Source organism: Larimichthys crocea, chromosome VI, assembly GCF_000972845.2.
Source record: "Larimichthys crocea isolate SSNF chromosome VI, L_crocea_2.0, whole genome shotgun sequence".
Classification (NCBI taxonomy): Eukaryota; Metazoa; Chordata; class Actinopteri; family Sciaenidae; genus Larimichthys; species Larimichthys crocea.
The window spans coordinates 9,497,809-9,508,698 of NC_040016.1; the positions used below are offsets into that span (position 1 = coordinate 9,497,809).

Here is a 10,890-nt window from a genome sequence, read left to right on the forward strand (position 1 = left end):
TGGGCTTGAGAGAGAGAGATAGAGAGACGAGGGAGTGCAAGGAAGAGGGAGATTGTGATGGATGGTCATATAACTGTCCATTTAGACTTAAGTACCACGTGCAATTACCCCTTGCGAGATGTTAACACAGGAACTTAATGAGTATCGGTTCCGCAAGGAGGATCTGTTTACCTGTATGCACATATGCCTGGCTGATCTAATTTAGAAGATCTCATTCTCTTTCCTGGTAATTCACACTTGAGCTGCAGTCCTATCAGAGGGAGACATGCTACAGATGTTGTGCTCTGGACGTGCTGACAGAATGACTAGTGACGGGATGATTATTCTCAGCAGCAGTGGCTCCTTTCGGGGCTCACTCAAGCCGACGCGATGAAAGCTCTGCTAATTGGGTTTCCCGAATCTTCAAACGCAATACGGCTGCCACATCAGTGTAAATTCAAGTCATTGTAAAAAGAGATGAATGTATCACACGGGACTGAGATTTGTAAATATCCACAAATACACATGCCTTAAAGCATTAACTTAAACGCATCATCCTGGCTCAGTCAGCAAGAGGATCGCATCTGCTGTCTGGGCTGAGGAGTACGGTTCACCTCACTCGAGACCATGTGTTCCAGATATCTGCTTGTTTTAAGAAAGAAACACACTGCTGCTCATCCAGAAATAATAACTGGCTTCAGATTATTGATAAACCATAAATACTGTAGGAACCCCTGCCAGTGGCAGTCTGCTGTTAGCAGCTTCCCCCAGTGGGTACTTCAGGACAATCGTCTGGTGGTGGCATCCTTCCATACTTTTTAGTCATTATTTGTAGACAACAGTGGCCAGCAGTAGACATGTCAGCACTGGAAATGCCAACAATAAAAGTGTTTCCTCAAGCGAGCATATGAAATCCCAGTCCATATCATTTGAATGAGTCAATGCTACTAATAAAAAAATATGTTTAATGTTTCCTGATTGTGGTGAAACTGTTTCCTGTAGATCCAAAATAAATGTTTTGGTACTCCTGCTGACAAAACACGGAGTACAGTACAGTCATACATTATACAGGTGGAGAACTCCTGGGAAATGATGTAAGAGGAGGAGGATTCAGAGCACCTATATTGGGATTCCTACTGAAAAGGACAGTTTGGAAATAAAGGCTTTGATAAACGAGCTGTAATTTTAGTGAAACCCTGCATCTGGGGCTCCTTGGAGAGTGCCCTTGTCTTGTGGTAATTTATGGATGTACTATTACAAGGCTGAGGTCTGAGGTCTGCCCTAGCTTCTCAGTGAATCTTCCTCATCAGTAGGAGAACTCCACAGGACATAGTTCCCTTTTCTCACCATGAACAACCCTCTACATTGTAATGCGGTTCAGTTACGAGGCGTGCTAACTCTTGTACTATTTCTGTAGGCTGGTTGGTTGGCAACTACACTTACCGTCTCTGGAACTGTAAATCTGCTCATACTATTCACTTTTAAGCGCCCTTTGAAAACAAGATGAGCTTTATCTGTTTATATGCGCTTTCAGTTGCAATGTTATTACACAAAGATATTCATTCGGGGCATGTGAGTGTTTGGCATTTCTGTGCTACTGATGGTTGATGCTCTGCAGATACCATCTCTACATAATGTTTCTGTCCTTTGTAGCCGCCTGGTTTGTGCATAATCTATAACCAGTCAGACCTCTGAGTGAACCAGCACGGCTGTGTGAAAGGCGAACATGCTTGCCCTTCTCCGTGAATGGCAGGCGGTTAAGTTAAGACGTGTGTATTTCACCCCCAAAGGCGAGGCAGTTACAGGACAACTAGCAATATGGGTCTAAAGACCCATATCGCCATGGCGACATGGTGGAACATGGTGCACTGACAGGTGGCGAGAACGCTGAGTGCTATCTAAATCTGTCACAATGAAGGAGCGCGTTGCCGTGCCGCTGGTGTTGTGGTGTGACAGTCGCAGATATGGGGGCGGATCTGGATGCAGGCCTAGCCATGCTGGCGTTACATGGGCACAGATTGAGTTAAGTGTGGAGGCGAAGTTCTATGACGCTCTCGCAGCACGGCTAGGTCCTGTCCTCCCCATCTGTGGCTGCTGCTGGCCTGTCTGGTGGTTTGGCAGAGGTGTGCCTTGCCACACAGAGGATTTAGAGAGATCGGATGAGGCATCATGTTTCACAGAAACACTGAGACAGTGACATGTAGATACGATCACAGGGTGGGGGGTGTTGGAGAGAGTCATCATATGGCCTCGAACCATTTGACACTCAAACGCCTATATCTATATAAACAGTCACAAGGATTTCTGTGATGCCATCTGAGCATGTTTCAATGAATCAACTTGTGGAAATATTTATGCGATTCAAGTGTTTTGCCATGAACAATTTCCTTGTGGTCTACCTAAACAGTGGGTTATCGGCGCAAGGTGAGTAATGACCCCATGATGACATGTTCAGTACATTCAGCATCTTCATTCATGCGTGTGAAGAGCTGCAGCGCTGACAAGATACATGTTTACTTGAAGCAGTATTGTCACATACAGAAAAACAGAAATGCTTTCATCATGAATACTGTCAGTCTGCATCCAGCATATGAATTCTACTAGATATAGCTGCCTTATAGAGGAAACATTACCGTTATTACTCCTCGGTGTCCTAAAGGCGCGGGTTAATCAGAGATGTATTATAAACCGCAATTACAGTCCAGGAACATCTAGCCTCGGGGTTGGCTACTGATTAATACATGGAAGGGACTCCACTTTTGTTCCCCTGACAGCAGTCTGTGCTGCTAAATATGACTCACTGGTAAGAGAGCATCCCCCTGGAAAAACATCATAATCATCAGGGCGCGCTGAAGAACAACACCTCTGGAATGTCAAATACTTAAAAGCTCACTAAAGATTTATTCTCAGGCGTGGTCCTCACGTACAGGAAATATGTGAAAACCAATCTGCAAACAGTGAAAAATGACTCTGCTCTGATCTTTCAGAGCACTGCCCCCCCCCCAAAAAGATCTGTCTCAAAGCAGAAACCTGGTTTGTTGTGGTGTATTTGGATGAAAGCTCTTGTTGTGTAATGCCTTTGTGAATTAATTGAAATATATTAACTTTTTTCACTGATTAACGAAACAGGAGAAGACACACTCACAGGCAGGCATGTTGGAATTTAAAGATATATAACCTGATATGAACACACTGCTTGACATTTGCAGACTAAACTGTGTGAGCAGAATAATAAAGTGAATTTATGAGAAGAATCTCTCTCTTTTTTCTTTTCTTTTTTATATCATCCACAAACAAGCCTATTTATAGAATCCATGTGCAGGTAGACAGTGCCAATCTCTGGGGCATTCGTGAGTCATACAAAGGATTTAAACATGGATACACACATGACAGAATACATGCCAGAGAAAACAATAATGATGAAACGTATCAGTAAAGCCATGAAGTGAAAATGCATTATTCATGGATAAAAGTAAAGAACGTGCTCCCAAAATCGTAAATAATTCACATGTGATTGGATTATTCAGTGCCTTGGCAGAACACACGATTTGTGCAGTTAAAATAGATATAATACCCCCTGCACAAACTCAATAAATGAATGACAAGGTGGTGTAAAATCAGCTGTACGCCAATTTGGTTTGTCCTGTATTTGAGTTTAGTTAACCGTAACTTTACTGCTGGATCGCACTGAGCGCGTCTGTGTCTGTGATGTTTGACGGGACAGAACCGAGTTTAAAGAGACGATAATTCACAGAGGAAAAGAATGAAATGAATGGAAGCAAGTACACGTCAAAAGCAGAGTTACTGACATTGTAAATGAATGGAAGCGTAGCCACATCTTAACATGCGCTGTAGTCTGAATGGTTAAATGACACTGGGGGCTTTGATGACTACTGCAGCATAAAGGAGATTCATATCATCCAGCAGCATGTGGGGGCCGGACCTGATCAAAAAAACTCCTTGCTCTATGTATCTAACAGTTCATATTTCCACCCTGTTAAGGCTGTTGCCAAGCAACTAAATCATAAGGAATAAACTAATAACGATCTAGGGCATGCTCTATCTATACACTATATGTGCGCGCTGCATGTGCATGCATGTCTGCTCCTCGTGCATGTGTTTGCATGTGTGTGTGTTTCTGAGCGCTGCAGCAGGCTGTATATGTGCTATCCTGAGTGGAGCTAAGGACTGCCGCTCTGGGATTACAGAGTTATTGCTGTAGAAGCACACTGAGACAGTCTTCTGGGAAGAGCAGATGGGCTTTTCATGTAGAAAAAAATCATGACATCTCTACAAAGTAGGCCTGATACTTCCTGGACCAGGACACTCTCTTATTTCTGTGTCCCTGCATATCTCTAATCTCTGTTATTTGACTATTGCCCCAACTGTGTTTCTTCCTCACATCTCTTTATTTCATCTTGCATCCATTCATCGGCATGCTAAGCAGACACAGATAAAAAATAAATGCAGTACGTGTTATTTAATGGTGATGCGCCGCAAAAAAAGAAACTGCATTCCTATTTAATTTTTCATCAACTACAGTATACGAGTAAATTCTACACATCTGGCATTTGCAAAGGCAACAATCTACAAACTGAAACTCTATGTTGGTAATTTTTACAAATGTGTGGACCTAAAAGTCAACTTTTATCACGTATAAATAGCTTTTATGCTGTGTTTAGTCCATGATGGGGATGCCGTTCCCTTGTTAAACCGCAACCCCCACCCTCCATCCTCCAGTAGAGCAGCGAGTGCTGAGGCAGAGAGGTTGCTTAGTTAAATATGTTAGTCTAGTCTAGTCTGCCTGACCCATTGATCCTTTGTCTGACTGAGGCGTGCACAAGTTATAATCTATGGACCATTGCTCTGTGCGGTGCATTGATAAATCCATGGTGCTGACAGATTTTTAATTGTGCCTTTTCTCTCATTCTGTCAGTTTCGTCTTGAATCTATAATACTCTCTAAAGTAATGTACTAGAAATACTTAACTCTATTCTAGCCTACATGCTCTGTAGAGTAGTATCAGTGACAAGTAGCAATGTGTAGTCACAGAATATTGAGAGGATTGTTTCTCAACTGCCGCTGTAACAAAGTGGAGACATGACCACAGATATATTTTCTACCGTATGTATGATGTTTGATATAACCTGGGAATGGAGCAGGGAATGTTACTGAGGAAATTAACTTGCATTGAGCACGCCCCGCTCAGCTGCTACAGTTATATAATTAGAGGTAAAGTTTAAGTTTATACATTGGGGGTAAATGGGAAAGGGTTAAGGGTGCTCCCATTGGGCCATGCCCTCTGTTAAATATTAACAAATCACCAACTGACCGTATGTTTCAGAACTCTATCTTGACATTTCACAGTCTGAATTATTCTAGCTTGGTGTTTGCTGGTGCCTTAGTGGTATCTCTATGGAAACAGTATACGACAGCTAAAAAGAACACTCCTGTTACTGTGTCAAAAGCAGCTACCGGGTCTTATATGCTCTCATTGCTAAGCAGGAAACCACTTTCCAAGTAATCTCCTCAGTAACAGTGATATAGGGTGGCTGTGGCTCAGGAGGTAGAGTGGGTTGTCCACTAATCAGATGATCAGTGGTTCGATCCCCAGCTCCTCTAGTCTGCATGTCGAAGTGTCTTTGGGCAAGATACTAAACCCCATGTTGTTCCTTCTAAGTCACTTTGAATAAAAAGCGTCAGCTAAATGTAACAGTCCCTGCAGTGCATAACCACACTAGACCTTTTCTTAATTAAATAAGGTGCTGTTTGATCCCTATAACTGAAAGTGTGAGACGGTAAGGCTAAAACCTCAGGCATGTATTTGCAGATCAGTCTTATGAGAGAATAACACACCAGATCTGATTTACATGTACTGTAACAATTCCAACAGAGCTAACAGTCCTGCCTTCTGCCTAAATGAAAATCAAAAAGGCCGTTAAGACGACCAATTTGTTTTACTAATACACACACACAAACACTAAGCCTAAAACAAAAAAACATCTTATTCATAAACAGATATGGTGTTACTGACACTTAAGCTTATCATGCTGAATTTAGAAATGTTACAGGTTAAACTAACACCATACATGTCACATGAGTGCCTTTTGTAGTAACTGATATTGTAAGATGTTGACATTCTGTCTGCAGCTCAAGAAACACATTACGACAACCTTAAATCTGCAGCTGTAGGCGGGAAGACACAACACCCTCCAAGCACAATTTGCTGAACAACAATGTCTGCGGGATATAAACTTACCACAGAAGCCTTTAATACATTGCACATCTCTCTGTGTCTGGCTTCTCTGCTGTCATGTGACTTACACCTCAAGCTCTTCTCGTCTGCTCTTCTTGTCCCTCTAGTATCTTAAGCTCCAGGATTTTTGTGCTCCTTTGAACCCATTACACATTGATATTCTCGAGTGAGAACCTTCGTGCAGTTGCAGCTAGTTAGCAGGGCGGGGGGGACAAAACTAATATATGATCGTAACAAGAGGCCAAAAGAAGAACTGGGTCACTGTCTTGGTCATCCATAATGCTCTGCCTCTTGATATCGACCCAAGGTCTCTACACTCTCTATGTGTCAGTCACAGGCTTTGGCAGGTGGGGGATTTCTGTATAAGCCATGAGAACATCTATATAACGATTTCCAACAAACCCATTGTATTGGTGACACGTCTGGTAGTGGGCTTTATAACCCCCATAAGCCACATGTACCATAAGTGGATTACTTAACTAGCATAGAGCTCCATTTAATACCCTGCAGAGAAATGACTCATTCACTATCGCAGGCACAGCCAAATTTCAGCAGAATGGATGTTGAACCTAACACAACTATGCCAGGTACTCAGTGCATATCTTTGTATTACAGGTTAAGTATTACCTCTATTAAATGATATATCAATGCACAGACAAAGCTGATTGAGTATTTAATTTGGTGAAGTTGACTGCTATTCATCTTGGTTTACTTATTCCGCTTTGCATTAAAGTCCCAAACATACATGTATATCTGCAGACATGTTAATATACCCACATGCGTGCTGTGCCTTTGTTGTCTAGAAAGGCTCAATGCTCAGAGATGGGTAAGAATCTGATGCAGTCTTACTGACCTGGATTCAAATCCCACCAGAACTTCATGTATCTTCCCTACAGGAGCACTCTCAGCCTTTCCGAACGCTTTTGTGTTAAAACATGCCAACGCGAATTTAGAGTGAGTCCACGCTCCTTAAAGTGAACAAAAAATGTCCATCACAGCAATTTCTATCAGGTTGTTAACTTATTTAAAACCTTCCACTGTTCAAGTCAGCTATTTGGCTAATTGTCCTCAAGCAAACATATCAGGATTTAAATAATCTATAGACCTGTTCTTGTGTTGGTCTATGTTTTTATGTGAAACTCGAACCGCTGGTTTCTGCACAGACAACTAGTTAATTTTAAAATAGTAGGATTTTTGGTTTAAAATTTGAAATTCTTACTACTACTTACTTCTAAGTACTTTTCACCTATCAAGTCAGCTCTGCTCAATGGCTTTTTAAGGAGCCTTAGAGATGAAGGAAAATATTCTTTCACATGATGATATAATGACAATTTAAACAGCTGAACTCTGTCAGGAATTTCCTTTTTTTTAGTGCAGAAATATATAATATATTTTAAATACATTTAAAGTCTGGATTTAAAACATTTTAGGCAATAAAACTCTGGAAATACAGCTGTTGAATGGTTTGCTATGTGATATATGTTGCAGTGGAAAAGAAGGTCTCAATGACAAACATAAGAACTATTCATATGCAATTATGAGAAGACCCCCTTAAGAATTTATCATAACTGGGTTTGCTATTTTCAATATTGAGTTTTGAGTGATGTGAAAACGATTAATCCGACAGTATTTATGTGTCCATTGCCACTCTAGATCATACTCTGATTTCTTCCTAAGAGAGCAAGCATGCTGCCGCCAGATGTTTCACCACATGTTGAGAAAGGCTGTCAAGGGGGTTTTAAGGAGAGAGATGAGTCCATGAAGAAATGTGATTATTAGCCTGTCTGCATAATCAGGGTTATTCCAGCTGACCTGGAAATCACAGGAGAAACCAACCTTTGAACTGATACAAAATGCTCACTCGTGTTTCAAGAATCCAGATTTTCATTTCTTTTTTTCCACTCGCTAATATCAAACTGGTGAATGTTTTCAGCGCTACCTCTCTGCGACATTGTTTGAGTCCAGTCGCTCTTAAATTGTGCTGTTACATTTCATTTTTCTGGTTTCCTTATTTATTACAATAAATCTACTCGGCTGAAAATGGACTTATTTAATATTTATCTCAGTGATCCTGCAGAATAACAGAGATCCCATGGTTAAAATCCATTGAGGCACATCACACTAGATTTATTGTCATGTGTTAGTGTACTGTCACCTTATCAATAGAGATATATGTATTAATCAAGTATCTATTCGACCTGGTTATCTGTACTGGTGCATTTGGTCTCAGTTTGAAATATGATGGCTGTCAGAACATTCTCCACCCAAATAAAGTCATTTATTTGCATTTGCAATTTGCAAACTGACTGAGAGAAAGTATATTTTAAATTGCCAAATCCTGACCGCATCATACTCCATACAGTATCTAATTTACTGGTTTACTGCACGGGTGCCTTTTACAGTAATTGTTGTGTAGTTACTTCAGGAGAGATTTGTTTTGTCCTCCCCCCAAAATGTATTTAAGCTTAAATGTTGCTTAATTATATCCGCAACAACTCTGTAAGTAACCCCACAATGCAATATATAAATCATCACATGATGATCAGAAATATTACAAAGTTATTTAGATTAATGAGATATCAAATCAAAGTATAGCCAAGGCATGCAGTCATGTGTAGAAATTGTAAATATTGTCCTGAAAACGTTGTTATGGCTTCAAAGAAACAAGAAGGCTGCATGCAAACAGTTCATATACTAATGCATAGATGTAACAACACGACAATTATTTGTTTAACAGAGAGAAGGTATAATTGTCCCATTCAATACTTATATAGGAATATAAATTAAATCGAACGTGAATGCATTTGAATGTGAATTTCCTCTTTCACGTTCAGGAATGAATCATTGGCATTCAAGACGTCGTGCCATGAGTGTGCTGGTGTGAAAGCCGGCATTAAAGTCAGACCAGATTTAGGTTGGCATTCTTTTGACTGATCAGACCTGCTCCCCTTAGGCTTCCACTCAAGTGCCTGAAGCAAAAGCTCGTCTGTAGCTGCCTCTGCACACTGCACGTGGTGTCACGATCCTGACAAAACCACTTACACAGAGAACGCAAAGTTTCAAGATTCTTTGACTCCCTTTCACTTCCCAGTCCCTGCCCTCAACCCATGTTTCTCTCCCCATCTGCCTCTCTCTTCTCTCCAAAGCAGAGCAAGAACTTTCGGAAAAAAACTGTTCATTTGTAATACAGTAGTTTCTAACACCTGTGACCGTTCAGTTCTCATGTATAGCTTTTTTTGTTAACATTGATGATAGCATCAGAGATGATGGGGTAGACAGACAGTCCCCATAACTGTTAAAATGCAGGATCCTGCCACTTTTTCAGCAGGAGAAGTTGTGTAAAGCTCCGCAGGGATCCAGTGAAGGAATGAGAGACTGAATGGGGTGAGACTAATTGCATCTGCAGGGGAAAAACCATGTAGTGTAGCCAGTTTCAATCATTTATGTAATTATGAGTAATTAAAACAATTCCCACAGTTGGCAGATATAGTATGTTTCAACTCTAATAGGTTAATAGTATGTGTAGCGTGGTGCAGAATGAAGCTGTCCTCCACTACACATTTAATTTAAAGTTTTTTGCTTTTATCTTTGTTCTGCAAAGAGCAAAAATTTCATATTATTGTCAGTTGGCAACGCAGTAACTGTTTATCCTTAGTGTGTGATCTCGTTCTCGTATTATAACACAGAAAAATTATGAACATCTTGATGCTTATCCACATCAGAACAATAAACAATAATCAAAACAATAAATCCCGTATGTTACATCTATATTCCAAACCAGTTTCATCTTGTACATTCAATATCAACCTAGCGCTTTCTCATGGTAACTAGGCAACCAGTGCCAACTGCCGGCTGGTCGTTTTTCAGTACGTTAAGATGTTTAAACAAGTAACGTTCACAACCATTTTTATCCACAAAATCCAACCGGGATCACAAACCACCACACATCCATCACAACATACTCATCCATCAATTACACATTTCTAACTCTCCCTTCCTACCTGCAAAGAGCAAAAATATCATATTATTGTCACTTAGTCAATGCAGTAACTGTTTATCCAAGAGATTTCCCATGTCCCTGCACACACAACATAGTGAACCTCTGCTGGTAGAAGTCAGACGATGCATAACTGCCAGATAACGCTACATTTTTCCAATCAATAAACCCTAAAACCCTAAAACCAACCTATTACTTAACAGAACACCCAGAAAGTTATCATCTGAACATGAGCTGGACTAAATGAAATGTAAATCAAATATGTAAATAATAATAATAAAGGTATGTTAACCCACTGATGGCTCTGTATGCCCCCCCAATAATAAACGTCACCAGACATTTCACATACCCAAAGTGTACCTTCTTACAACACTTTGAATTTTCTCACTGAAAACATGGTATTACTTATTTTAAAGTGGCACTTGACATTCAATTCAATTAGTACCCATTAATCAAAGTATCTGACCCATTTAAGCATGTACCACTAAACATCAGTTACTGTACTCTGGATCCCAATCAGATCAACTCTCAAATGTAACAGAACTCAGTACTTTTAGCCTGTTACCAGTCTCTTCGTTTGTACAGTACCAGTTCAATATGTTCTCTCGGAATTGTCTCACATTCACAGTCCATACAATTTCACCACTCTACTTTTCAT

At 40.5% G+C, this 10,890-nt stretch overlaps 1 protein-coding gene across 1 annotated transcript in view; it reads left to right on the forward strand.

Moving 5' to 3' along the window:
- grm2a (glutamate receptor, metabotropic 2a) overlaps positions 1-10,890 on the forward strand; it is a 33,139-nt gene that overhangs the window by 10,729 nt on the left and 11,520 nt on the right. The window lies entirely within an intron of this gene.